General features: G+C 38.2%; 1 protein-coding gene and 1 long non-coding RNA gene across 4 annotated transcripts in view; one reads left to right on the top strand and one right to left on the bottom strand.

Annotated features, from left to right (window-relative positions):
- The window catches only part of LOC127961382 (regulator of G-protein signaling 20), a 315,518-nt gene that overhangs the window by 80,903 nt on the left and 207,766 nt on the right, over positions 1-26,849 (top strand). The window lies entirely within an intron of this gene.
- Positions 16,821-20,803, bottom strand: LOC127961389 (uncharacterized). The gene is made up of 6 exons (XR_008154431.1): positions 20,676-20,803; positions 20,500-20,544; positions 19,945-20,022; positions 19,551-19,574; positions 19,077-19,121; positions 16,821-16,933 (listed from the first exon to the last, which is right to left on the bottom strand). It is a non-coding gene; the product is annotated as an uncharacterized LOC127961389 (long non-coding RNA).

Raw genomic sequence — 26,849 nt, 5'->3', positions numbered from 1 at the left:
TATAGCAGTACACACGCAGCTTGGGTGGACAGTGCAAGGACCAACAACCTTTTTCCAACAACCCTCAAACATAAGCTCATGCCTTCACACCACATTCCTTTCACCTACACAAGAGTTACATCAACATGTGGAGCGATTGTGGCAGCTTGACATACTGCCATCAAGAAACGAAAAGAAGTAGTCCGTTCTAAACAAGATAAAGCTGCACTTGCCATGTTGGAACAGAAAACGGTACAAGTAACAGTTGATGGTGTGAGTCGCTACGCTACTCCACTGCTGCGAAAAGTGGATGCACCCAAATTTCAGGCATCACCAAATGCTGTCATGGCTCTTTTAAGAGCCACAGAACGCCGCTTGATTAAGGACACTAACCTGGCAAATGTGTATAACAAGGAGATACACAAACTTGAAGAGGCTGGCTATGCAGTCCGAATAACCAGTGCAGAAGCAGCCAGTTCCACTGAATCATGGTTTGTTCCTCACCACATTGTGCACCACAATGGCAAAGACAGTGTGGTGTTTAATTGCTCTTTCAGCCATCTGCAGACAAACCTAAATGACAATCTACTGCCTGGTCCCACCCTTGGTCCACCACTGCTGGGAGTCCTGCTTAGATTCAGACAGTATTCTGTTGCCATAAGTGGAGACATACGAGCCATGTTTCACCAGATCAGACTGCTACCTGAAGATCAGCCACTGCTCCGCTTTCTTTGGAGGGACATGGAAAGAGAGCGCACCCCTGACATCTATGAATGGAGAGTATTACCATTTGGGACCACATGTAGTCCATGCTGTGCCACATATGCTCTCCAGAGGCATGTCAGAGACAACAATGAGGACAATGAAGAGGTAGTTGAGTCTATCCAGCAGTCTTTCTATGTGGACAACTGCTTACAGTCACTTCAGTGTCAGCATCAGGCTAAAAATCTCATTGACAAAATGAGAACATTGTTGAATACTGGTGGGTTTGACATAAGGCAGTGGGCTAGCAATGTTCCTGATGTGATTGCTCACCTACCCTCCGAGGCAAAATCAGAGGGCTGTGAACTGTGGTTGTCAGCTAATAAAACTGATCCGCAAGAGTCAGCACTTGGATTGATGTGGCACTGTTCACAAGACACTTTCAGTTACAAACACAGACCTGTCTCTACAAATGGTGAAACCTCAATGAGAACTGTTTATCCCATCCTGGCAAGCCAGTATGATCTACTCGGATTCATCATCCCCTTTACTACAAGGGCCAAAATTCTAGTTCAGACATTATGGAAGAGGGTTGAAAGCTGGGATGAAACTCTACCAGCTGATCTCCTTTCAGAATGGCAGGCATGGGAAGAAGAGCTTCCAAACCTACAAAGAATAACAATACCTAGGTGTTACACAATAGCATGCAACAACACCTCCTCAACTCTCGATATACATGTCTTCTGTGATGCTTCAGAGAAAGCATATGGCTCTGTGGCATATTTACGGGCAGAAACGGATGTCTCTATCCAAGTTGTGTTTATCATGGTGAGGTCACGCGTGGCACCTAAGAAGCAACTCTCTGTGCCACGCCTTAACTCTGTGCAGCATTGTCTGGGGCTCAGCTTGCCAAAACACTGAACTCCGAACTTACTCTCAACATTAGACAGACAGTCATGTGGTCAGACTCAACCACCGTGTTACACTGGATAAAGTCTGAGTCATGCACCTACAAAGTTTTCGTAGGCACACGAATTGCAGAGATTCAAGACCTCGTTGGATGTGAAAACTGGAACTATGTAGATTCAGACAACAACCCTGCAGACGATATAACCCGGGTTAAGACCCTCACAGATCTGTCCCACACCTGCCGATGGAACCAAGGTCCAGAATTTTTGCATCAGTCTCCAGACCACTGGCCTATCCACCCCTCAGTGCCAGTGGAAGACTTGGATGAACTCCGCAAATCCACATTCTGCGGTTATGTCTTAATCAGTCATACCTCTTTACCTAATGTAGATGACTGCAAATCATGGGACGACCTTATCATGACCTCATATGAGTCTCTGCATGGTGCTGCAGCACCCCCTATGTCTGCCACAGAACGCATAGAGACTGAAATGGCTGTACTCAAACGTTTACAGACTGAAAGCTTTCCTGATGAAGTGCATGCCCTTCAAGCCAACAAACCTGTGCATTCAAACAGTCAACTAAGTTCCTTTGCTCCAGCATTAGACCCTGATCTGGGCCTGATTAGAGTTGGTGGTAGATTACGCAAAGCTGCAACACTACCAGAGGATGCACTTCACCCTATTGTGCTGGCACCAGAACACCCCATAACCAAACTGTTAATCCAAGATTTTGATAACCGCCTGATGCATGCAGGTCCTGAAAGAGTCTTCGCTGAGTTAAGACGAACCTATTGGGTTCTCAGAGGCCGTCAGATGGTCAAAAAGCACCAGAGACAATGTGCTGAATGCAGGGAATGGCGTGGCAAGCCTGTTATACCTAAAATGGCAGACATACCAGTTTCTCGTCTGAGGATTAATCAGCCTCCATTCTGGTCGACAGGGATGGACTGTTTTGGTCCCTACATGATCAAAATTGGCAGACGGCAGGAAAAGAGATGGGGCATAATATTTAAATGTCTCACTACAAGGTGTGTACATCTCGACTTGTTATGCAGCATGGATGCAGATTCCTTTTTATTAGCCCTCAGACGCTTCATAGCGAGAAGAGGAAAGCAGTTTGAACTTATCTGGGACAGAGGAACCAACTTCAGAGGGGGAGAGCGTGAGCTCTCTGAAGCTTTTGTGGAAATGGAACCATCCCTCCGAGAGCAGCTAGCCAACCAAAAAATGTCCTTCATATTCAACCCACCGCACGCGCCTCACTTTGGAGGAGTATGGGAGAGGGAAATTAAATCTGTCAAGGCTTCCCTCCAAGTTGTTCTAAAAGATCATAACTTCTCAGAGGAAGTCCTGAGTACAGTGTTGATCGAGGTGGAGGGTATCTTAAATTTAAAGCCCCTGGGGTATGTATCGTCTGATATAGCGGATCCAGACCCGATTACCCCCAATTTGCTGCTTATGGGGCGGCGAGATGCTTCCCTACCTCAGGCTGTGTATGGACCCAGTAATCTGCTTGGACGGCGTTGCTATAGACACAGCCAAGTGATCGCCGATCACTTCTAGACCCAGTTCCTCAGAAACTACCTACCAAGTCTTCAACTTCGACAGAAGTGGCAGAACATAACATCAAACCTAGCAGTCGATCAGGTTGTATTAATTGCAGATTCCCAACTTCCCAGAGCCCAATGGCCTGTTGGAAAGATAACCAGAGTCCTACCAAGCGATGATGGTGCAATCAGAGCTGCTGAAGTGGACATTAAAGGCAACACATACATCCGCCCTGTGGCCAAACTGATTGTGCTACCAGAAATGCCTGAAGATTAGCTTGTAGCACCAGTCGCTAAGCTGGACATTTTGTGGAATTACAAATTTCCTGTGTAAATTTGTAATTCCAAATTTACACAAAATTTCCTGTGTACAAATTTCCTGTGTAAATTTGTGGGGAGGCTGTACAAAATTCCCTGCCTTACGCATGCGCGAGTCGAACTTGTCCAGACTTGTCTGGTGCATGCGCAAAAGTTTTCAGTTAGACGCTACTGTCCAGCATAATAGTTTGATACGGAGTTTCCCTGGCTTTATTCCTTTAAAGTCTGTTTTTCCTTTGTGTGGTATTGCTGTGCGTTTATAACTCCGTAAGTAATAATATTTATTATCATAGTAGATGTGTTTCAGAGTGTGTTATAGCGTAATTCAGTTTATTTTACCTCAGGAAAATAATTGCATCGATATAAGTACCATAGCTGTAATCCTCACGTATATGACAAATTTATTTGTTTATTTGCAATCAAAGATGCTTATTTATTTGTATAAAAGCATCGCTTGTCATATGTGTCGATGTAAATATTTATTTAGTCTCTGACCAGCATTTTAATAATTATTACAATGAGCACAGCGGAGGGCTAGAACAGCGCGCACACACACAGTGTAATTTGACACCTGTAAGCAGCAGCAGTCCCGGTCTGCTAATAAAGCTGCATTTAGTGTTCATATGTGAAAATAAGCTTTTGTTTATTTTGTTTACTATTTCATCAGACAGTTAGCTCTATGTAGAGTTCCTATATCATACATTGTTTTATCTTTGCATCTGTCATTTCTCATTTCATATTATAACATGTATATTTATCATCTTCATTTGTTTTATGACAGAAACCACATTTTGTGCATATTCACACAAATAAACATCCAGACTTGAAATGTTCACTCTGGAGTAGCTGCAGTTCTTTCTAACCGGAGAAATAGGCCAGCTGAGTTCCAACCACCCAACTGTGCACAGAATATCCCACAGGCGTATAAATCCTTAGATTAAATAAAGAGTGACATTACAGTAAAATTATTATTAAGATGTAATTAGTTTCTAGAAATAAAAATTCTGAAGACTGCAAATTAATTATAAACTTTCTGTATTTATTCTTTCTTACCATGTTCTTAAATTCCGGTCACAATTAATCACAACAATGTATATAAAATGTTCTCCGTCGATTCTGGCAACCAACAACACAACAAGACAACATTTTAAGCTCCTTGAGTAGCCGACCCTGTGTTGGTTTGTATTAGCCGCCTCCAGTTTTCCGTTTGTTTTGCCTCCAGCTAGCGCCGTGACGTACCTCTGACGTCCGCGCAAAAGGGGTCTATATAGATCAGTGGTTTGAACTATGGTTTCGGGAAACACAGAATCGTTGAACTACCTTGGTAACGACGGAACTTGCGACTATAGTTGGCTAACGATGCTTTTGGGAAACGCACCCCAGGGTTTTTTTTTTTTTCATTGAATCTGAAAATTACTTGATCAGCCTCCCGCGATGCTCAGCTGTGGACGATTTAAAAATGTTTGATATAAAGGTTGCTGTCCCATTTCATACAGGAATTGTTCATTAAAAAAAAAAATCGAATTATATTGTTAGTCCTAATTATATTATTAACACAAGTTCATTTAGACTATTTAACATGCCCTGTGACATTTTATCCTTTTTTACTTATAACCTCCTTTAGAATTTAAAGTTAGTTTAATAGTATTTAAATTCAAGTTTTAAAATAGGTTTTAACTGCTAAATACCAACAACCATACTGCATGTGAATAAATAAAGTGCATACTTTTCATAAAATTTCATTATTCATAAAATGCATAACGTTTCTGGTGTTTGGATTTGTACTTCAATATAATGAGCTCTAAGTTTAATAGCCCTAGACTGGTTCTCTCTCTCTCTCTCTCTGGGAGCGGAAGTGTGGTGTGGGGGGTGAGAGCGGCACGGTTTGAAGTTGTTTTCAAGTTAAAACTTATTTTTATGTGTTTTTTTTTTTTTTTTGGTTTATCACTTTTTTATTTTATGGTTTTGAAAAAGGGGGAAAAAACTACAAAAAAGTGGGGTAATTTATTGATTTGATTAGGGCCATGGCGTCTCTCCTAGGCGAGATAACGCCGGGGTTATCAATCAAAAATGGGTGCAAAGTGTTCTCGGATCAAGGTTTTACCGTAGAAGATGTACTGTTAGCAATGGGCGAGATTGTGGGGCACGAAAATATAGCATCAGCATCCAGAATGAACAAGGCAGTAGTGGTGTTTTTAAAAGATGAAAAATTCGTAAACAGCCTTGTTGAAAGGGGAATTGTTGTTGCCGATTCACTGTTGCAAGTAACGCCTTTGCGCGCACCTGCTACCAGGGTTACTATTTCAAATGCTCCGCCATTCATTTCCAACGAGCAAATTATGAAAGAACTGAGTCGCTTTGGAAAGTCTGCTGGATCCATTAAAATGTTGCCGCTCGGGTGCAAGAACGCAGCTTTAAAACATGTGCTGTCTTTTCGAAGACAAGTTTTCATGTTGTTGAACGCGCAATCTAAGGAACTGGACATCTCGTTTCGTATTCAACATGGGGACAGTTCCTATATGATTTTTGCAACAACGGATAGCTTGAGGTGTTACGAATGCAGGGATTTAGGATATAAAAAGTTCACGTGCCCGCATAAGATACAATCAGAAAATGAAAAGAACGAAATAGATAAGCAAACAGTGCAAAGTGAAAAAAGCGAAGTCAAGATAAAGAAAAAAGTCCCATAGTCGCAAAGGATGTAATGATTGCTGTGAAAAAACAAAAGATAAACGCGGTTAACGAGAACGATTCGGAGGCTACGGTATCGGCAGAGAAACCCAGCGTTATCCCTCAGCCTGGTTCTCCACCCGAGAAGAGTGCTTTAGATCCAAGCTCAAAGTCGGAGGTGAGTGAGTTTATTTCATCTATGTGAGTGTAACCCCTCTCACCCGGGTCCTCTCTGACGCTCCTCGCACTCGCTCCGAGCGGGGCTTGAACCCGGATCTTCCGGCATGGGAGGCGGACGCACTAACAAGGAGGCTAAATGGCTACAGCCACTAGCGTCTGTCGCTAGTGCATCTCTTGAGATCGGGGAGTGAGGTTTACCTGCACAGCACTGCTCGCTGGCCTCTGTTACACTCACCCCCCTAAACCTCACTCCCGTACGGGTCACGGCACCAATGTAACCCCTCTCACCCGGGTTCTCTCTGACGCTCCTCGCACTCGCTCCAAGCGGGGCTCAAACCCGGGTCTTCCGGCATGGGAGGCGGACGCACTAACAAGGAGGCTAAATGGCTGCAGCCACTAGCGTCTGTCGCTAGTGCGTCTCTTGAGATCGGGGAGTGAGGTTTACCTGCACAGCACTGCTCGCTGGCCTCTGTTACACGAGCTGGTGATAAGGCTGTAGGCACGATTGTTTTGGGGGATGTAGTGGATGTTGCTAAGGAGAAGGAATGTGTGTATGTTGAAGAGGCTGCGAGTGTTAGCGTGCTACAGAATAATGTGGTTATGGAGAGTGAAAACAGTGATGAAGACTTGGAGGATAGTGACAATTGTTCGGTTTTCTCGGAGATTGATTGTAGTCAAGCGGTGGAGGAGGTGTACTCTGTCGAAGAATTAAATGCTTTTCTGGATTTAACTAAAGGGAAAAAAGTTGATGTTGCAAAATATTTCGCAGATGTTAATAAGTTTATAAAATCCGTGGTGAAAGCACATAAATCGACGGGCTACGAGGTCATTTCAAAACAGAAACGATTTTGACTGAAAAAGTTTCTAACAAACGTACGCAAAACTCAGAAAGAAAACGCAAAATTGTCAAAATGGAAAAAAATAAAGCACATGGGTGTGGGATATAACCCAATTGTTGTTTTTCTTTTCTGTCATTTGATTTTTTCCATCTTCCCTGCCATGCAGATTCTTAGATTAGGATCATTGAACGTTAATGGGTTAAGGGATGGAGGAAAAAGAGTTTTAGTCTCTGAGTTTCTTAGGCTTAAAGACTCAGAAGTAATATTTTTACAAGAAACCCACAGTGATATAAAAAATGAATCCGAGTTAAATTTGTGGTGGGAAGAACAGTTCTGTTCAAGCCATGGCACAAATGTTAGTGCAGGTGTAGCTATTTTATTTGCAACTCATCTTAATGTTAACATTTTATCAGAAACAGAAATAGAGAGAGGACGTATTTTGATGGTGAATGCAAAAGTTGAAAATCAGATATTTGTTTTTATAAATATGTATGCTCCAAATAAAGGGGCAGATAAAATAATCATGTTTAGAAAATTAGGAGAGTTTTTAAAAAGCTACACTTTAGATGGTATGTTAATCATTGGTGGGGATTGGAATTGTTCTCTTAACTTTCTTTTAGATAGGAATAATGAAGAACCACATCCTGTATCAGCTGCTGTTTTAAAAAGTTTTATAGACAGTTTCATCGGGCGCACGTGCCTGGACCTAAGTTAACTTCCGGTCTGTGTTGTTTATATCGGTCTGGCTGCAGTGCCTTCTACAAACGCAATTAAAGGCAAGGTGATGAGTAGACTGAAGTTGGGCTCAGGTGGTTGTGCTGTGGGATGTGTTTCCCATACATTTATTTATTTTTGGAGACTCACCACAATTTTAAAACTGTTTTTTTCTTTCAAAAAGGCTTCATTGAGTAATGTTAAGTACTGCACGTTTAATAATAATAATTCCTTACATTTATATGTTTAAATATCAAAGCGAGGCACAGGTGTTTTTATATCGCTGTATTTCTGAAGGAAGACTTGCATGTTATATGCCTGATAGCAGCGTATGAGCATACCAGCTCTGCTTTGTTTACAGCTGTAACTGGGGAAACCTCTATTTCTCGCGCTTTATGTCTATGCTTTAAAACATCTACTGTTGGCAAATAATGAATTGCATTTTCATTAAGTCCGCCTGATCCACGCAGCAAACATTTTGTTTATCAAAAAATATCTACTCTAGAGGGACTTGGCTGTTGTTATTGATTCTATTTGGAAGTCTACCGGAAGTTAAGTTAGGTCCACAAATGCGCTCATTCGCAGTAACGTTTGTTTATGTTGTTGCCGTTGAAACCGTCTATAGTTCAGAATGATTTGGTAGATGTATGGAGAGACAGGAATAAAGAGGTGAAGCACTTTACATGGACCAAAGTTTCGCAGGGAAGGATAAGTGTAGCCAGACTGGACAGGTTTTATGTCAAGGGTGCTGAAAAAAAAAAGAATAATGGGGTGTGATATTGTTCCATGTTGTCTATCAGATCACAATTTTATCACAGTGAATATTGTTTTGAATCAAGCTAAATTTAAAAGTCCATATTGGAAATTGAATAATGCATTGTCGAAAGAAAAAGAGTTCATTGAGAAATTTGAAATGTTTTGGAAGGAATGGGTTTCTAAAAAAAGGATTTTGATAATTTGATACAATGGTGGGAAATAGGAAAGACACAAATAAAAATATTTTGTCAGCAGTATTCTTGTTTTTCAACAAGGAAAATAAAACAGAACATTTCTGAAATAGAACAAGAGATTTTATACATTACATCCGGAATGATTCAGGAATCTAATGCATGTTCAGCTGGCATGTTGGGTGAAAAGAAACGCGATCTAGAAGATTTGTTGCAAGTGCGGGCAAAAGGTGCCCTTAAAAGATCACGATTTATGTCTGTTCATGAGATCGATGCTCCCACTGCATATATTTTTATTTAGAAAAGGTGTCAAAACAACAAAATGAAATGTATTGTCTGACAAAACCCGATGGACAAAAGACTTTTGAGGCAAGAGAAATGAGAAAGATTGCGGTGGACTTTTACTCAAACTTGTATAGAAAGGAAGAAACGGATCCTGAATGTGTCTCACAGATTCTGCAGCAGTTGCCTTCTCTCACTAAAACACAGAGGGAGAGTTTGGACAGTTCTGTATTATTTGAGGAGTTGACTGATGCCGTTAAACAGATGAAGGCGGGAAGAGCCCCTGGAATCAATGGACTATCAGTGGACTTTTTTAAAGCTATGTGGAACTACATCGGAAAAGATTTGTATGAGGTGATCCAAGAGTGTTTTAAAGAAAAACGCCTTCCCACAAGTTGCCAACGGCCAGTATTAACATTATTACCCAAAAAGGGGGACTTGAGTGATCTTAAAAACTGGAGGCCTGTGTCAATTCTTACAACGGACTATAAGCTAATAGCTAAAGTGTTGGCAAATAGGCTGAAAACTGTATTAGGAGACATAATACATCAAGATCAATCCTACTGCATACCAGAAAGATCCATATATGATAACATTTTTATGATCAGGGACATTTTAGATTACACTAAACTACATGAAGTGAATGTTGGTTTACTGTTCCTAGACCAGGAAAAAGCATTCGATCGAGTGGATCATGGTTTTCTGTATGATACAATGACTGCTTTTGGGTTTGGAGAAGTTTTTATGTCATGGATCAAACTCTTATATATGAATGCCTCTTGTATTCTAAAAATAGGTGGTGGTTTAAGTAAACCAATAAGTTTGCTTAAAGGCATAAGACAAGGATGCCCACTATCCGGTCAGTTATACGCATTAGCAGCGGAACCACTCCTATGCATGTTGAGAAAAGAAATGTCTGGTCTAAAGGTAGATGGTAGCTGCAATGCGTTTAAGTTAACAGCATATGCAGACGACATAACTGTGATCGTGAAAGATCAAAGAGATATTGATGTTGTTACTTACAGCATCTCTTTATATGAGAGAGCGTCTTCTGCTAAACTGAACTGGAGCAAAACCCGAAGCTTTTTGGTGCACTGAAAAAGAGGAATGTGGTCATATCAATGTAAAACCTGTTATCCCTGGAAATGTAAGGTGGGAAAAAAATGGATTCAAGTTTTTATGCATCTTTTTAGGTTCAGAAGAATACCAAAGGAAAAATTGGGAAGGCGTTAATGCTAAAATTTGTAAGAGGTTATGGCATTGGATTGTACCTCAATTATCATATAGAGGGAGAGTACTGGTCATTAATAATCTTGCCGCCTCTATTTTATGACATAAATTAATTGTTTTAAATCCACCAGATGGTTTTATTAAAGCAATTCAGAGAGTGTTGGTAAATTTCTTTTGGAATGGACAACACTGGCTAAGAGAATCAGTACTGTACCTGCAGTTAAGTGAAGGAGGTCAAGGCCTCATGGACAGGTCCAAGGTCCAAGGTCGCTGCGTTCAGACTGCAGATTGTGAAAAGACTCCTATATAATCAGCCGCAGAACTGGACTGAAATAGCTTGTGCTTTATTAAGAAGAGTTGGGCGGATTAACCTGGATAGACACCTATTCTTAATGAATTTGAAGGAAGTAGATTTTAATGGACTCCCTTCTTTTTATGAATCAGTCTTAAATGTGTGGCAAATATTTATTGTTAAAAGAGAGCTGTCCGAAGTAACCCATGAGTGAGTGCTGGAAGAACCTTTGATTTTTAATCCTCTTTTATCTAGTGGGATGTTAAAATCTAAAGGTGTATGTTCAAGCTTAGTTAAAGCAGGAATATGTAAAATCGGGCAGCTTCAGTCGGGGGGCAAATGGATTGCTGCGGAAAAACTGGCCTCGAGGATTGGTGTTCATTCTGTTAGGATTGTTGAAAAATTATTAGCTGAATTGCAGGAGTGTTTTACTGTACCTGTGCAAGCAGAAATGGTTGAAACTGTTTTCCCCAGCATCAGGGTGGGTGTAAATGTAGGAGATTGGCAGGAGGCTGATGGAAGATTACTGTCTTTTAAAATACCTGAAATTGGTCATTTTGACACAATATCAAAGAAGGCATTTTATCTGGTATGCGTGAAATACTTAAATTTAAGAGCATTGCGAGATATTCCAGAGACCAAATGAACTAATTTACTTGAATCAGAGGCCTCTCCAAAAGGATGTTGGAGGACGTTGTATAAGAAACCAATTGAGAAAAGAAGTGGAGATTTGCAATGGAGGATTTCTCATTGGATTTTAGCAACAAACCGTTATAAAGTTCTCAATCTCAATCCTTTGCAAGGAGAAGAGTGTTTGTTTTGTGGGCTACCAGAAACAGTGTTTCATATATTTATTGGATGTCCCAGGCTAGCAGGAATTATGGGTGTGTTAAATAACCTGAGTAATGATTTTGGTTTTATTTTTACAAATAGTTTTTTTATTTTTGGTCCAAAATATAGCACCTCAGATAAAAGAAAAATTGTCCTGATAAATGTTTTATTTGGTATGGCAAAAATGGCAATGTGGCTGACAAGAAAGAGAAAAATGCAGTCCTATAGTGAAAATGATCCTTTGGACATGTTCAAAGCTCTGGTAAAGAGTAGGCTGGTTATGGAGTATAAGTATTATGAACTGGTGAATGATACTGATTCTTTTTTCTATTTATGGGGTGTTGAAAATGTTCTATGTAAACCCAATGAAGAGGGAGGATGTGATGTATTGCTGTAAAAGATGCTTTTTTAATTTTTTAAAGAGTTTTATAAGGTTTTGTTATTTATGTATTAAGATGTTGAAGGTGTATACATTTCTGGTATAGATTGTAATTAAAGAGATGTTAAAAGTCAAAAGTCTCTCTCTCTCTCTCTCTCTCTCTCTCTCTATTTAACAGCATTAGCTCAATAAAATGTGTCTTCCTTCAGGTAGAATTAATGTTTTCCTGCTTGCTAAATGTTGGGCTCATGATCAATAAGTTGTATTCGCCTCAATCTGAGGGTGTACTCACACTAGCCAGTTTCAACCGTGCCCGAGTGCGTTTGACCACCAAAGCGCGGTTCGTTTGACTAGTGTGAGTGCTCCGAATCGTGCCCGGGCACGGCTCGATTAGCCGGCCTGGCCCGCTTGGAAGAGGCGGGCCAGGGCACGGTTCGCATGCAGTGTGAGCGCTAACCTTGCCGGAGCACGGAAAAGGACGCGTTGCGTAACGGTTTTGCGACGCTCCAAAACCAACATGGCAGGGAAAGGGTCGCTTTGGTCTACGGCAGAGGTGCAAAACGCATAAAAACTAAAAACCGCAAAGTCCTTCTGCACTTCGGCTGGTACCTTGCAAACATCCTCATACGAGCAGCACGATTACGTGAAAATTTTCGCGCCACTAAGGCGACACATCTGTTTAACAACAGGCTGTGGACCAAACAACACAAAATTATCCACAAAGAAAACAGAGCGATGCACTCCATTGTGTTCAGAGAGCGCCGCTCTTCCTATTTATCCCGAAACCGTCGCACCATAATGACATAAGCGTGCTCCGGCACGAATGCTGAAACCCTATATGTGAGTGCAGGCCAGAGGGGGAGTGGGGAGGGGGGACAATCGTACTCGGGCCCGGTTCATGGCAACCGTGCCTAGTGTGAGTACACCCTGATTCAGTAAAGTCAAACCGCAGACAGTGAAGCTGCGTCACTGAGCGTGAGTCCCGCACGCTGTGAGGCGGGAACAGGGACCGGTCCAGCATTTAGCAATAATTATTATTAACTCTGTTTTCATTCTTGATTTTTTCAAACTACTAACACTTTGCATTTTTGAATTATGCCTTATGTGTGCCCAAATATTGAGTATTTTCTGTTTCAGCTGTTTGATAGCGCTGGTGTCTCGTGTACATATTCACTGGAAACAGCAGTCTTTCAACAGACATTCAACGTTTGCAGCGATCCACTTACTCCACATATTGTTAATTATGATTTTTTTTTCATCGATACTGAAACATGCGTGTACAACAAAGCCTATTTTACCTCACAAATAATACCTAAGCTACAAATGGACAACATCACGAATATGGAAACGGATTGCGCACACCGGACGCGCACATTCTATATGTGTGAGCTCAATTTCGCAGCAAGATGGGAGAGTTTTAACTTCATCTATTATTATTATTATTTTAAATATATGAGTTTAATTGATAAAAGCTGAGTTTTGAACGTTAATTAATGAAAATAATCTGTGTTATTATAATAAGTCTGTTATTGTTTTGTTGTATCTGTTGTCTAGGCAACTGTGCAGCTGAAAACGTAACCAAACACTTTGTAATATTTTATTTGCATGAAACAAGTGTACTGTATTTTAATTTCAGTTTATAACATCTGGGTTTTTTAATATAAAACTATGCAGATGACTCTCTGTGGCGCGGCAGAAATTTGAACAGCGTTCTGAGTCGTAGCTGGGCGCCGCAGACAGACACTGAATGGCTTCTCGTCCGGTGTGCGACCCCCTTAAGTCTGTTATTAGGCCACATTAAGCGTTCGCATTGTGTTCATAGCCATCTGCTTGCCTTGTTGTACATTACATAATAACTATATATCGAATTTGGTCTTTTAATTGAACTTAACGTATCCTAATACATTATGCCATATTAAGTGTTTGTTTTTTTCTACAGGAGGAAAACGCTTAACTAAAGACTTTGTGTATAGTAGTAGGCCTACTAATTTAGTTTTAATCGTTTAATCACAACCACAGCATCTTGTCTCCATTGGCAACATGCACAAACGTGTTGATTGCAAGTGACGTCACAGGTAGCGGAGAGTGCAAGTAGCGATTGCAAGTGGCATTGCAATTTAGTTTCTTTTTTTCTTTTCTTCACCACCTGGCTACTGTTGTAAAATGTTGAAAGGTTCAAACAAAAAGTTATCAATAAATAGAAAAAAATAATAATAAAGACTGCAAGTGACATCGCTAGCGGAAGCACAAGTGTCTGAGAGTGCAAGTCTGACAATGCAAGTCTGAGAGTGCAAGTACAAGGTTTTTGGGTTAGTTATGTGTGGCTTGTTGGAGTTGAGATAAAGGTGTGAATTGCTCTTTCATATGGACAGTGTCTTATGAGGCTTTCAAAGTTGCTGAACCGGTTTATATAGGACTGTTGTTTTGGTTAAGACAAAAAAAAAAGGTCTGTTCCCAATTAATTTTTCTAGTTCTAGTCGTCCATTTGTTATATTCAACTAATCAGAGGTTTATATTAAATTAACATAATAAAAATCGGAATATATTCCGTGCTCAAGCACATGCATTAAGTTTGCCACAAAATACATGCAGAAGTAGCCTAATAATTGTGAAAAATGAGACATTTTAATTATTTATTAATAAACAAATGTTTTCTGCAAGATGAAATTCACAGTGCTGGCTCTCTCCGACAGAGAAATACAACATTCACAGATTGTTGAATGTTGAATATTAATGCGCCCTGTCATTAATGCAAATTAATAATTTTTGCACAAATACTTGCATATGAATATTAATTCGCATTTTGCATTACAACGAAAATTATTTTTTTCATGCAATTTTCCAAAATGAAACCAAACAAGATTTGTAATGAAGATAAAATAAATAAGAATAAAAGCTGCACCTCTACCATCACACGTGCAGTGCAAATCTTGCACATATTTTACACACCTGCATTTAAATGCAGCTGCTTTTTTTTCATTAAATAATATGAAAGCAAGTAGGGTTGGGTGACGAGGCACCACTCAGGCTCCCGTAGTTCAGAGTGGCTCAACCAGAGTGGTTTTAACATGTTAAACATATTTAGCTATGGCTTGATCAGGTTATAATGACTGCAATAGTCGAGTGGGATGTTAAAGGCTATATGAGTTTGTCTGTTTCTTTTACTGATTATTTTCGGGTTAAAGCATGATTTAAACAGATAAAGCACAGTCACACGCAATCGCTTCAGCAATGCATTCAAACAAATGTAATCTTACAGTTCTACTACTGTACATTATCAGTAGGCTATTTGATTTTGAAATCTTGAAGAAATTAATCGATCTGTTTAGATAAAATAACTGACAAAAATGTACTGTTATTTTCCTCACAAACAACATTTGCACAGATGATGGGCTAGTATTAACAAAAAATAAATAATAATACAAAATAATATATAATAAAAAATAATAATAAAATAAAATAAAGGTCTTTCCAGCATTAAAGCTGCAGTACAGAACTTTTGACGCTCTAGCGGTTAATAAACAGAACTGCTTGCGTCTTGCGGAAGAACATTGTAGCCGGAGCTACTTCTGTCTGTTTATGTCTATGAAGAATCACAAAGGTACTGGGTTACTCCGCTGCGGTATCCCCGAAGCAATCTTAAATAGTCCGAATATAAACACTTATTATAGGTGTACCGTAGTGATTCAGGACAAGCTAAAAACACGGTTTGGAAAATGGATTCATGGTGTACTCGCTTATTATGTTCATTTTTCTACATTTTGAACGCAAACAAAGTTACGGACCGCAGCTCTGATTGGTTGTTTTTTACCGGGAGCGCATGACTTTCTGCAAATGGCAATAGGACCACTGGGAGGAGCCATATTATCTGTCTCATATTCTACTGTCAGGAGATAATGACAAGTTTAATAAATATATATTCCCTACAGCACCTTTAAGGTAATAACATCACAGTTTTTTTTATCATTTTGTCTCAGTTATAAGTTTATAACTATATTAAAACTTGTTTTAAAAAATTTCTTTGTAATTTGAATTATTGATTTTAAAATCGCTTTAAATCATAAAGAATGCTCCCTTTAAAATCACTTATGTTGTCAGCTAATGAAGCTCTTTTTTACATCTTTTTTTACATTTTGTTGATTATAATGAGAGAACTTGAGTTTAATCGTGAGGGTTACATGCAACAATTTCTTAATCAGTTTACAGACAAATGTTTTTCCCCAATAAGTTAAAGGACAGGTAACGAATAACAAAAATGCATGTTGTTTTATTAAAGGAAAAAATATATTTATATTGAAAATATAAATTAAAATATAGGCAAAATATATGAAAATATTGACATTTTGCATATTAATCCATGTAGCCAACCCCCCTAAAATAGGCTACCACTTTTAATGCTCCGATGCAAAGTTAACCACAATTTCTTTTGAATAATATAACGCATAATTAATATAGTATAAATAATACTGCACACATTTTAAATGTGTCAAATCTTAAATATGGTTTAATACCATGTAGATTAGAGAAAATATAATCACAGGTTCAGGCACAGGCTTGACATTTATCCTGCTTGAATTCGTTCTAAGAAATGCACATAACTTCATAAGTACCAAACTTTCATCTGTGGATATTAAATATTTTAACTACAGTGTTTTTCTTTCATTTTCCCTGACTGAAGCCCTCAAATCTAACACGTCAGTGAGGCAAAACTGACGTCTATTAGCGAAAATGTGCTTTGATGCGCTTGTTTGATAACTTGTAGTTAAAGCGCCACTCAGCGGTCAAAGGCTACAAATGCACTTTATACTGCCGCCGCAGTACGTGTGGCTGTAAAAAGGGCCTTTTGAATGTCTACTTAGTGTATGTGTATGTTTTTTTTTTTCTTTTTTGCACAGTTTGCATTTGTCTTGGTATTCAATGTGGACAGCAAATAAATAATTGTATTGTACATGGAAACTTGTTTTCCTCATTGTGCACATGGCAATAAACTCTTTGAATCCTTAATGATATGTGTCACACAAAATAGACAATAGAAGCTGGACAATTAGAACATTTTAGTCCTCTTACCCTTTCACCATCCAGGCCAGGAAGTCCAGGAACACCCTGATCACCCTGTGAAAGGCAAAAACACTTATTTATAGGCTGAAATTAACTGCACAGGGCTCCAAACAAAAAAATCAACTTAGGAGCCATTGGCTCCTATAAGAAAAAAACTTAGGCGCCAAATGATTTTTTTAGGTGCCACAGAATAAACATGTTTTATGTTATTTATTTAAATTATTTATTTTACATTTTAACTTTTTAATCATACTGATGTGTTTATGTCTCGTCTTTTGTTGACTTTATCAGCATTTTAATCCTTTTGTAGATGACCTGGGAATGAAGGTTCACTTAAAGTGGGAGCTAAATGTCTTTTCCAACTTGAAATATAGTCATGCGTTGTTTATTACACAAAATCTGTACCAATATCATGGACCATAAGCATCACTTGGCCCCTGAGTATAGTTTGGGGTCCTCCTCAATGCATCCTGTAAATGTTGTCGATGTCATACTCTCTTAATAATAAAGGTGCTTCATGATAACCATATAACTTTTTTCCCTGTCTAAATGGTTTCATAAAGAGCCTTTAACATTTGAAGACAATAACAGATTATGAAAAGGTCAGAAAGAGATTGTTCTTCAAAGAGCCATTGACTGAATGGTTCATTGTGGAACCAAAATTGTTCTTTTAAGCTCCTTTATTTTTAGGAGTGCATGTCTTTCACACTTTCAGTCTGTTTTTCTTAATTAGTAAAATTCAATTTTATAGGAGGAGTTGAATCATATAGACAACAGGTTAAGTAAAAATATAAAAATTCAATAGCTCATAAATATAGCAAAATGCTCCTCTTTATAGCTATTTTTCTAGCTGACTGATGATGGACACTGAAAGGTTACTGAGGTTAATATTACGTAGCAATGTTAACAAGCTTTACACGTTTTCCACAGTTTGAAAGTGTTGTACTGTATAATCTCTTATAAAATAGCCTACATTTTGATGTTAATTCATGTTCATTATGTACTCTAGTAGTAAAAAGTAAGGTATGATAGGTTCACGTGCTGCTTGAACTGAGGCACTACTCACGATTGCATCGAGTTAAAAACATCTCAACTTTTCAGAATCCTGCAAGCACGCACCGCAGGTCATGTGACAAGAACCAACCAATCAGCTTCATCCTTTCCGGTACCAAAGTATAAAGCTCAGCCAAGATGAAGGAACCTGGTCATAGCTGTATATGGATAGCCATTTTTAAATAAATTTAGTAACAGAGCTTCTTTAAGCGATTTTTAGTGCTGCAAATCCATTTATCCTTTGCTGAAATTTACGCGTCTCATGGAGAGAGCAGGTCATGGTTGCTTAGCAAAGGCAGACGCCTCAGGAGCGCTTCTGCCCGAGCGCTTTGAAAAGGAGAAAAAGCGGCGCCTAGCGTTTTCCACGCGTTTTTAGTCGCGATATCTGAACGGCCCCTTAAAGAGCACCAAAACTGTATTTATTGTTTGAATTTTGTTATGAATTTGGAATAATTTTAAAGCTGATACTTTGTAAATTAAAAAGTAACAAAGCACAAAGCGATTACTGGACGGCAAGTGCACTTCATATAATGTAGTTCATGCATTAACAGAATACAGCATGGACTAAGATCTTGTTAAGAAGAAGCCTTCTGATTATAAACGAGAACTGTTAACGATGTTGCCAATATCCACACAGATGACAGCTTTACCTGTTGTAGTTTGTTCAAATTATGAACGAAATAGACTCTGTTTTTCTGCACTTTCTCTTCAAGTCTACATAATTTCTCTCGCGCGCGTTTATCAGGTGTGTGTCAGCGCTGCTGCGCGGCAGATGAGGACTGTTTAAAACTCTTTTTCCCACTAAAACTTCGATACGCGTTCTCTCAATGCGCGACCATAACAAACGATGTGAATGCAAAACAATCAGGAAAAAAGGCATTACATGCAATTTTTTAAGAGATAATATGTAAATACATAGGCCTAGTCGCCAGTGGCGACCTCAGCAAAAACTTCAGTCGCATTTTAATATTTATGGTCGCAAATGCGACCGTTTTAGTCGCAGTTTGGAGCCCTGCTGCAATCACATTAGGATCTTTGACTTAACAATGTTCGAAGTCACAAACACATAAAATGCTAGACTCTCACATAAGAACCTCATTTAATTCCCCATAATGGCCACATTGTTAATAGATTAAGTTGTTACCTTCATCCCCTTTGGTCCAATTGGTCCAGGAGGCCCAGGGGGACCCTAAGTCAAAATATTAAATAAAAGAAGAACATAAGAAAAATTATAATGTGAAGATAAATGAACCAAATATTTTTTTCATTTATTTGTTTGTTTGTTTTGTAAATATGCACATAACGAATGTCAAATTACACTTGCACCACACAATGGACACATTTCTCACACATTTTCTGTTATATACAAAACATGACACTAGAGAGACTGAACAACATTCACACACTTTGATGCTTGTTATTAAATGAAGTCTTTATCTCAAGTCAGATAAAACAAATGTTAATAAAAACTATCACAGCAACACAAAAATCTTTTATCAATAAGGCACCTGTAAGAGAATTAGCAGTATTATGGGAAACATGTTTTTGAAAGTACTGAATTCATGCTGATCAAAATAAAGCACATATATAACACACAGTCAAACCAGAGATGAATTACCGTAACTGTAATAGTAGTTATCTTCTGTAGTCGGTCAGGAAGGAGGGAAGGTAAAAGATATGATTACAGTTATACATCAGACTAACCTGTGTGTTATGCTTTTTGTCTGTGACCATTACTCTTCAAGTCCCACATAAAACACTGGTGAACGTTATCCATTATGCATTGTTGGGTGTGAATTGGAATTATTTAAAAGTTAATTCAATGTGAACAGTCAGACTGAAGTTTATCCTATTTTATGTCAATCCTTACTTTCAGTCAAAATTCTTCTTAATTACTTCATCATATATTAGGAATTGAGCACTTTGGCTTGTGATATGAAAGATGTCTTAACTTACAGGTTAGAAATATGATTTCCAATGAAAGACAATAAATATGATATGATTCCTCTAACCTGAAGAGCCTCTTTGATGTTTCCATTGTAGTCTATGATTTCAGTTGTACCCTGGTCACCTTTCTCCCCAGGTTGCCCCTGTAACAATATATTAATTAATTGGGTAAATATACATTTCAGCATTGTTTTCCAGCAATTCCTGACGATTCAGAGTAAGAAACTGTTTCAAACAATTCAGTGCATGCAGGGAACTGAACAAATTATTCCACTGATTTGCCAACCAAATTAGGCTGTTTTGCCTATTGTTTGATCAAGGCTTGAACAAAATCATCAGAGTAGTGTCAGTGTATCTTGTCTGCTTATTTACTGTCTGATATTTACCAGCTGTTTCACAACCTTATGCCCTGTATTTGTGAACGATCAATAAATCTTTTTCGTTCTGGTTTCATTCTTTCAAGTACAAACTTAACCAAATTACATCACCACAAAACAACAACAACAACAACAAAACAACAACAACACAGCAATAAAATGTGCAAGAATAAAGCTAATGTACAGAACAGTGTAACATTTGCTAGTCAGAGTTGTCAAAAAATAATTTTAAACTTTACTCACTTGTGATCCTGTTTGGCCTGCATCACCTTTGTCTCCTAAATCCCCCTGTAATGGACCGATATTATATTTTAGTATTTTGAGAAAGTAATAATGTCCGCTGTTTGTTGAACTATGTAATAAATTTTATTGACAAATTTTCAAGTGTGCATGTGGGTTACAAAATAATAAGTGCTGACCTTTGAACCTTTCGGGCCTGGTGCTCCTGGTTCCCCCTGCTCTCCCTTATAATTATTTGAAAACAGTTATAGACTTATCAACACATTCAGAAGCAACATGATAAAATATCAGTTGTGTTTGTGGTCAGATTAATTATGGTCCATGTTACTGGTTGAGCAATAAGCTGATTAAAGACTGGTGCAAAAACAAATAAATGTCTTTTTTTTTTAAAGCTCCACTTGAGAATTACAGAGAGGGTTTACACCATATAAAATTTAAGACTTTGATTTTATATATATATATATATATATATACACACACACACACACACACACAGTACAGACCAAAAGTTTGGACACACCTTCTCATTCAAAGAGTTTTCATTATTTTCATGACTATGAAAATTGTAGAGTCACACTTGAAGGCATCAAGGGCTATATGACCAAGAAGGAGAGTGATGGGGTGCTGCGCCAGATGACCTGGCCTCCACAGTCACCGGACCTGAACCCAATCGAGATGGTTTAGGGGTGAGCTGGACCACATGTGAAATATTATTACAACTTAAAATAATAGTTTTCTATTTTAATATACTTAAAAAAATATATATTCCTGTGATGCAAAGCTGAATTTTCAGCATCATTACTCAAGCCTTCAGTGTCACATGTAACATCCAGTCTATCACATGATCATTTAGAAATCATTCTAATATTCTGATTTATTATGAGTGTTGGAAACAGTTCTGCTGTCTAATATATGTGATGAATAAAAGGTTAAAAAGAACTGCATTTATAAAAAAAAAAAAAAAAAAAAAAAAAATCAAATAATATATATTCTAATAATATATTTTCTTTATCACTTTTTATAAATTTAACACATCCTTGCTGAATAAAAGTATTGATTTTATAAAAAAGAAAGAAAAAGAAAACTGACCCCAAATTACTGACCAGTAGTGTGTATTGTTATTACAAAATATTTATATATTAAAATAATAGCATCTTTTTTTATTATTATTATTTGTTTTTATTCGTCAAAGTATCCTAAAAAAGTATCACATGTTCTGAAAAAAATATTAAGCAGCAGAACTGTTTCCAACTTTGATAATGAATCATCATATTAGAATGATTTCTAAAGGATCATGTGATAATGATCCTAAAAATTCAGCTTTGCATCACAGAAAAAAATGATAATTTAAAGTATAATAAATTTAAAAACAATTATTTAAAATTGTAATAATATATCTCAATATTACATTTTTCCTGTATTTTTGATCAAATAAATGCAGGCTTGATGAGCAGAAGAAATAAGCAGAATAAAAATAGTAATGTGTCCAAACTTTTGGTCTGTACTGTATATATATATATATATATATATATATATATATATATATATATATATATATATATATATATATATTATCAGAGATTGTTTATTTGAACTTTGGAAGACTGTCTCTCAATTAATGTATTTTATCTGACAGCTAGGGATTCATTATGTTTCATGTGTCTTTTGTTTATTTAGACTGGGTAAAGAACTCCTGCAGGGGCCAATTTCAATAAGGAGGTTCAGCCAACCCTGAGTTTAACCTTGAAGTCTGAGTAACTATGAGTTTAACTATGAGAAGTCATGATCAGTGGAGCTCCGAAATTAAGATTCACCATGGAAATAAATATGACCAAATAAATTGTTAATAATATGGGTTTATTTAACACTCTGCGAACCACATAAAAATGTTTATGATTCATTTGCAAAGCAAATGTATCAGCCCATATGGTATCATCTGAAAGCTTAGAGTCTTTTCTTTATAAAGAAAACAGTAAAATGAAGCTTTGAAATGTATTCATCCCCCACACAAAATTTCCGCCTAATGATTTCTAATAATTTTTACTGATTTTTAATTTTTACCTATTTTAATGTGTTTTTATATTTTTCACAAAACATTCAAGACATATATTACAATAAGGCTTTCATTCTCAGGAATTTTACTTTGTAGTTTATTTCATTGTGTGATAATAACAGATTGAGTAAATTTCAATAGAATCACAATATGAATTAAAGCTGCAAAAGCAGCGATGAACGGGCCCTCGCACCCGGGCTCACCGGCAGCGAGTGGCTTTAGTAAATAGGTGAACGGTGAGAAATATGCGTTTAAACTCATAAATATAAGTAGAATATATCAATGTTTATTCCATATATGTGCCAATCTTCCTGTTGCCAGCAGATGGCGTTATCATTATAATGGAATATTGGCCTTCAGATGTGTTTATGGCAGGACTCTTATCGAACATGTGAAGTTTGGGGAAGATTGAACATTTTATACCTAAGTTACAACAACTTAACTTGTTGTGGCGAGACATCAAATTTTGTTATGGCGTTATGGACACGCCCTTTAACAAAAACTCAAGATCTCCACAATTTAACATTGCACAGGCCTTTAGATTAGACTGACAACAAAAAATACATTAATGTCAAAAGATTTCTTGTAGTAGTTTGTCACAGCGTAAAACATGTCACTTCCTGTTGCCAGCAGGTGGCGCTATGACTATAACGGAATATGGGCATGTAGATCTGTTAAGGGCAGAAATCTTATCTAACATGTGAAGTTTGGGGAAGATTGGACATTGTATGTCAGAGTTACAGCAACCTCCTTTTTCATGGCGAAACATCAAAATTTGTCAGGCCGCCATGGACACGCCCTTTAACGAAACCTCAAGATCTCCGCAATTTAACATCCCAAAGGCCTTTAGATTTAACTGACCAAATTTGCTGTTGATCTGAATAAATCTCTAGGAGGAGTTCGTTAAAGTACAACCCCTGAAAATGGCAAAAACAACGCCAATTTTGCAGAGAAAATTCTAAATAACCGACTTCCTGTTGGGATTCGGATTTCATACCAAGAGACTTTTTTGTAGGTATTGGTGTGTTACATGTGTGTACCGATTTTTGTACATTTACGTGAAACATAGCTCGAGGCGCACACTGTTGAAAGTTTATAGGTGGCGCTATCGAGCCATTTTGCCACACCCGATGGAATATTGGCCTTCAGATATGTTCAGGCCAGGAATCTTATCACACATGTGAAGTTTGGGGAAGATCGGACATTTTATGCCTGAGTTATAACATCTTTTATTCCCATGGCGGGACATCGAACTTCGTCGCGGCGCCATGGACACGCCTTTTAACAAAAACTCAAGATCTTCACAATGTAACATTGCACAGGCCTTTAGAATAGACTGACTATAAAAAAGACATTGATGTCAAAAAATTTCTAGGAGTAGTCTGTCAAAGTGTAAAATATGTCACTTCCTGTTGCCTATAGGTGGCGCTATGACTATAACTAAATATGGGCATGTAAATATGTTTAAGCCAGGAGTCTTATTAAACATGTGAAGTATTGGGCACATTGGACATTGTATGTCTGAGTTATAGCAACTTCGTTTTTCATGGCGAATCAACGAAATTCGCCAGGCCGCCACGGACACACCCATTAACGAAAACTCTAAATCTTCACAATTTAACATCGCAAGGGCCTTTAGATTAGGCATACCAAATTTGGTGTTGATCTGAATAAATCTCTAGGAGGAGTTAGTTAAAATACAACGCATGGAAATGACAAAAATTACACAAAATTTGCTCATAAAATTAAAAATAACTGACTTCCTGTTGGGTTTAGAATGTTGGTCCAAGAGTCTTTTTTGAAGGTATTGGCGTGTTACATGTGTGTGCCGATTTTCATGCATGTACGTGAAACATAGCTCGAGGCGCACACCGTTGAACGTCTATAGGTGGCGCTGTCGAGCCATTTTGCCACACCCACTTCTGAAACCCATATCAGATGTAAATTTTCGCCAGTTCTGAGGTGTGTGCAAAGTTTCATGACTTTTTGAGTATGTTTAGGCCCTCAAAAATGCGATTCATTTTGGAGAAGTATAATAATAATTAAAGCTGCAAGCAGCGATGAACGGGCCCTCGCACCCGGGCTCACCGCCATCGTGTTGCTTTAGTAAAAAGGTGAACGTTGAGAAATATGCATTTAATGTCCTAAATATAAGTGGAATATATCAAAGTATATCCCATATATGTGCCAATCTTACCGTTGCCAGCAGGTGGCGCTATCATTATAATGGAATATTGGCCTTCAGATGTGTTCAGGCCAGGACTCTTATCGAACATGTGAAGTTTGGGGAAGATTGAACATTTTATGCTTGATTTACAACAACTTTTTTTTTTTTTTACATCAAATTTTGTCATGGCGCCATGGAAACGCCCTTTAACAAAAACTCAAGATCTCCAAAAGTTAACATTGCACAGGCCTTTAGATTAGACTGACCACAAAATATATGTTAATCTCAAAAAAATTATAGGAGTAGTTTGTCGCAGCGTAAAACATGTCACTTCCTGTTGCCAATAGGTGGCGCTATGACTATAACTGAATGTGGGCATGTAGATCTGTTAAGGGCAGAAGTTTTATCTAACATGTGAAGTTTGGGGCAGATTGGACATTGTATGTCTGAGTTACAGCAACTTCCTTTTTCATGGCGAAACATCGAAATTTGTCAGGCCGCCATGGACACGCCCTTTAATGAAATCTAAAGATCTTCGCAATTTAACATCGCAAAGGGCTTAAGATTACACTGACCAGGTTTGGTGTTGATCTGAATAAATCTCTAGGAGGAGTTCGTTAAAGTACAACCCCTGAAAATAGCAAAAACAACGCCAATTTTGCAGAGAAAATTCTAAATAACCGACTTCATGTTGGGATTCGGATTTCGTACCAAGAGACTTTTTTGTAGCTATTGGTGTGTTACATGTGTATACCGATTTTTGTACATGTACGTGAAACATAGCTCGAGGCGCACTCTGTTGAAAGTGTATAGGTGGCGCTATCGAGCCATTTTGCCACACCTGATGGAATTTTGGCCTTCAGATGTGTTCAGGCCAGGACTCTTATCACACATGTGAAGTTTGGGGAAGATCGGACATTTTATGCCTGAGTTATAAGATCTTTTATTCCCATGGCGAGACATCAAACTTCGTGACGGCGCCATGGACACACCTTTTAACGAAAACTCAAGATCTTAACAACTTAACATCGCACAGGGCTTTAGATTAGACTGACCACAAAAAATACATTGATGTCATAAAATTTCTAGGAGTAGTTCATCGCAGTGTAAAATATGTCACTTCCCGTTGCCAATAGGTGGCGCTATGACTATAATTGAATATGGGCATGTCAATCTGTTCAGGTCAGGAGTTTCATCAAACATGTGAAGTTTGGGGCAGATTGGTCATTGTATGTCTGAGTTATAGCAACTTCATTTTTCATGGCGAATCATCGAAATTCGCCAGGCCGCCACGGACACGCCCATTAACGAAAACTCAAAAGCTTCGCAATTTAACATCGCAAAGGCCTTCAGATTAGGCATACTAAATTTGGTGTTGATCTGAATGAATCTCTAGGAGGAGTTCGTTAAAATACAACGCATGGAAATGACAAAAATGACACAAAATTTGCTCATAATATTAGTAATAACCGACTTCCTGTTGGGTTTCGGATTTTGCTCCAAGAGACTTTTTTGTAGGTATTGGAGAGTTACATGTGTATACCGATTTTCATACATGTACATGAAACGTAGCTCGAGGCGCACACCGTTGAACGTGTATAGGTGGCGCTGTTGAGCCATTTTGCCACACCCACTTCTGAAACCCATATCAGTCGTAAATTTTCGCCAGTTCTGAGGTGTGTGCAAAGTTTCATGACTTTTCGAGCATGTTTAGGCCCTCAAAAATGCGATTCATTTTGGAGAAGAATAATAATAATAATAATAATAATAATAATAATAATAATAATAAACGGAGCAATTCCAAGAGGGTCCTCACACCATCGGTGCTCGGGCCCTAATTAAAGCTGCAAGCAGCGATGAACGGGCCCTCGCACCTGGGCTCACCGCCATCGTGTGGCTTTAGTAAAAAGGTGAACGTTGAGAAATATGCATTTAATGTCCTAAATATAAGTGGAATATATCAAACTATATACCATATATGTGCCAATCTTACCGTTGCCAGCAGGTGGCGCTATCATTATAATGGAATATTGGCCTTCAGATGTGTTCAGGCCAGGACTCTTATCAAACATGTGAAGTTTGGGGAAGATTGAACATTTTATGCTTGAGTTACAACAACTTCTCTTGCTGTGG

This window comes from Carassius gibelio, chromosome B7 (assembly GCF_023724105.1).
Source record: "Carassius gibelio isolate Cgi1373 ecotype wild population from Czech Republic chromosome B7, carGib1.2-hapl.c, whole genome shotgun sequence".
Taxonomy (NCBI): domain Eukaryota; kingdom Metazoa; phylum Chordata; class Actinopteri; order Cypriniformes; family Cyprinidae; genus Carassius; species Carassius gibelio.
This window is presented reverse-complemented; position numbering and strand designations above follow the sequence as displayed.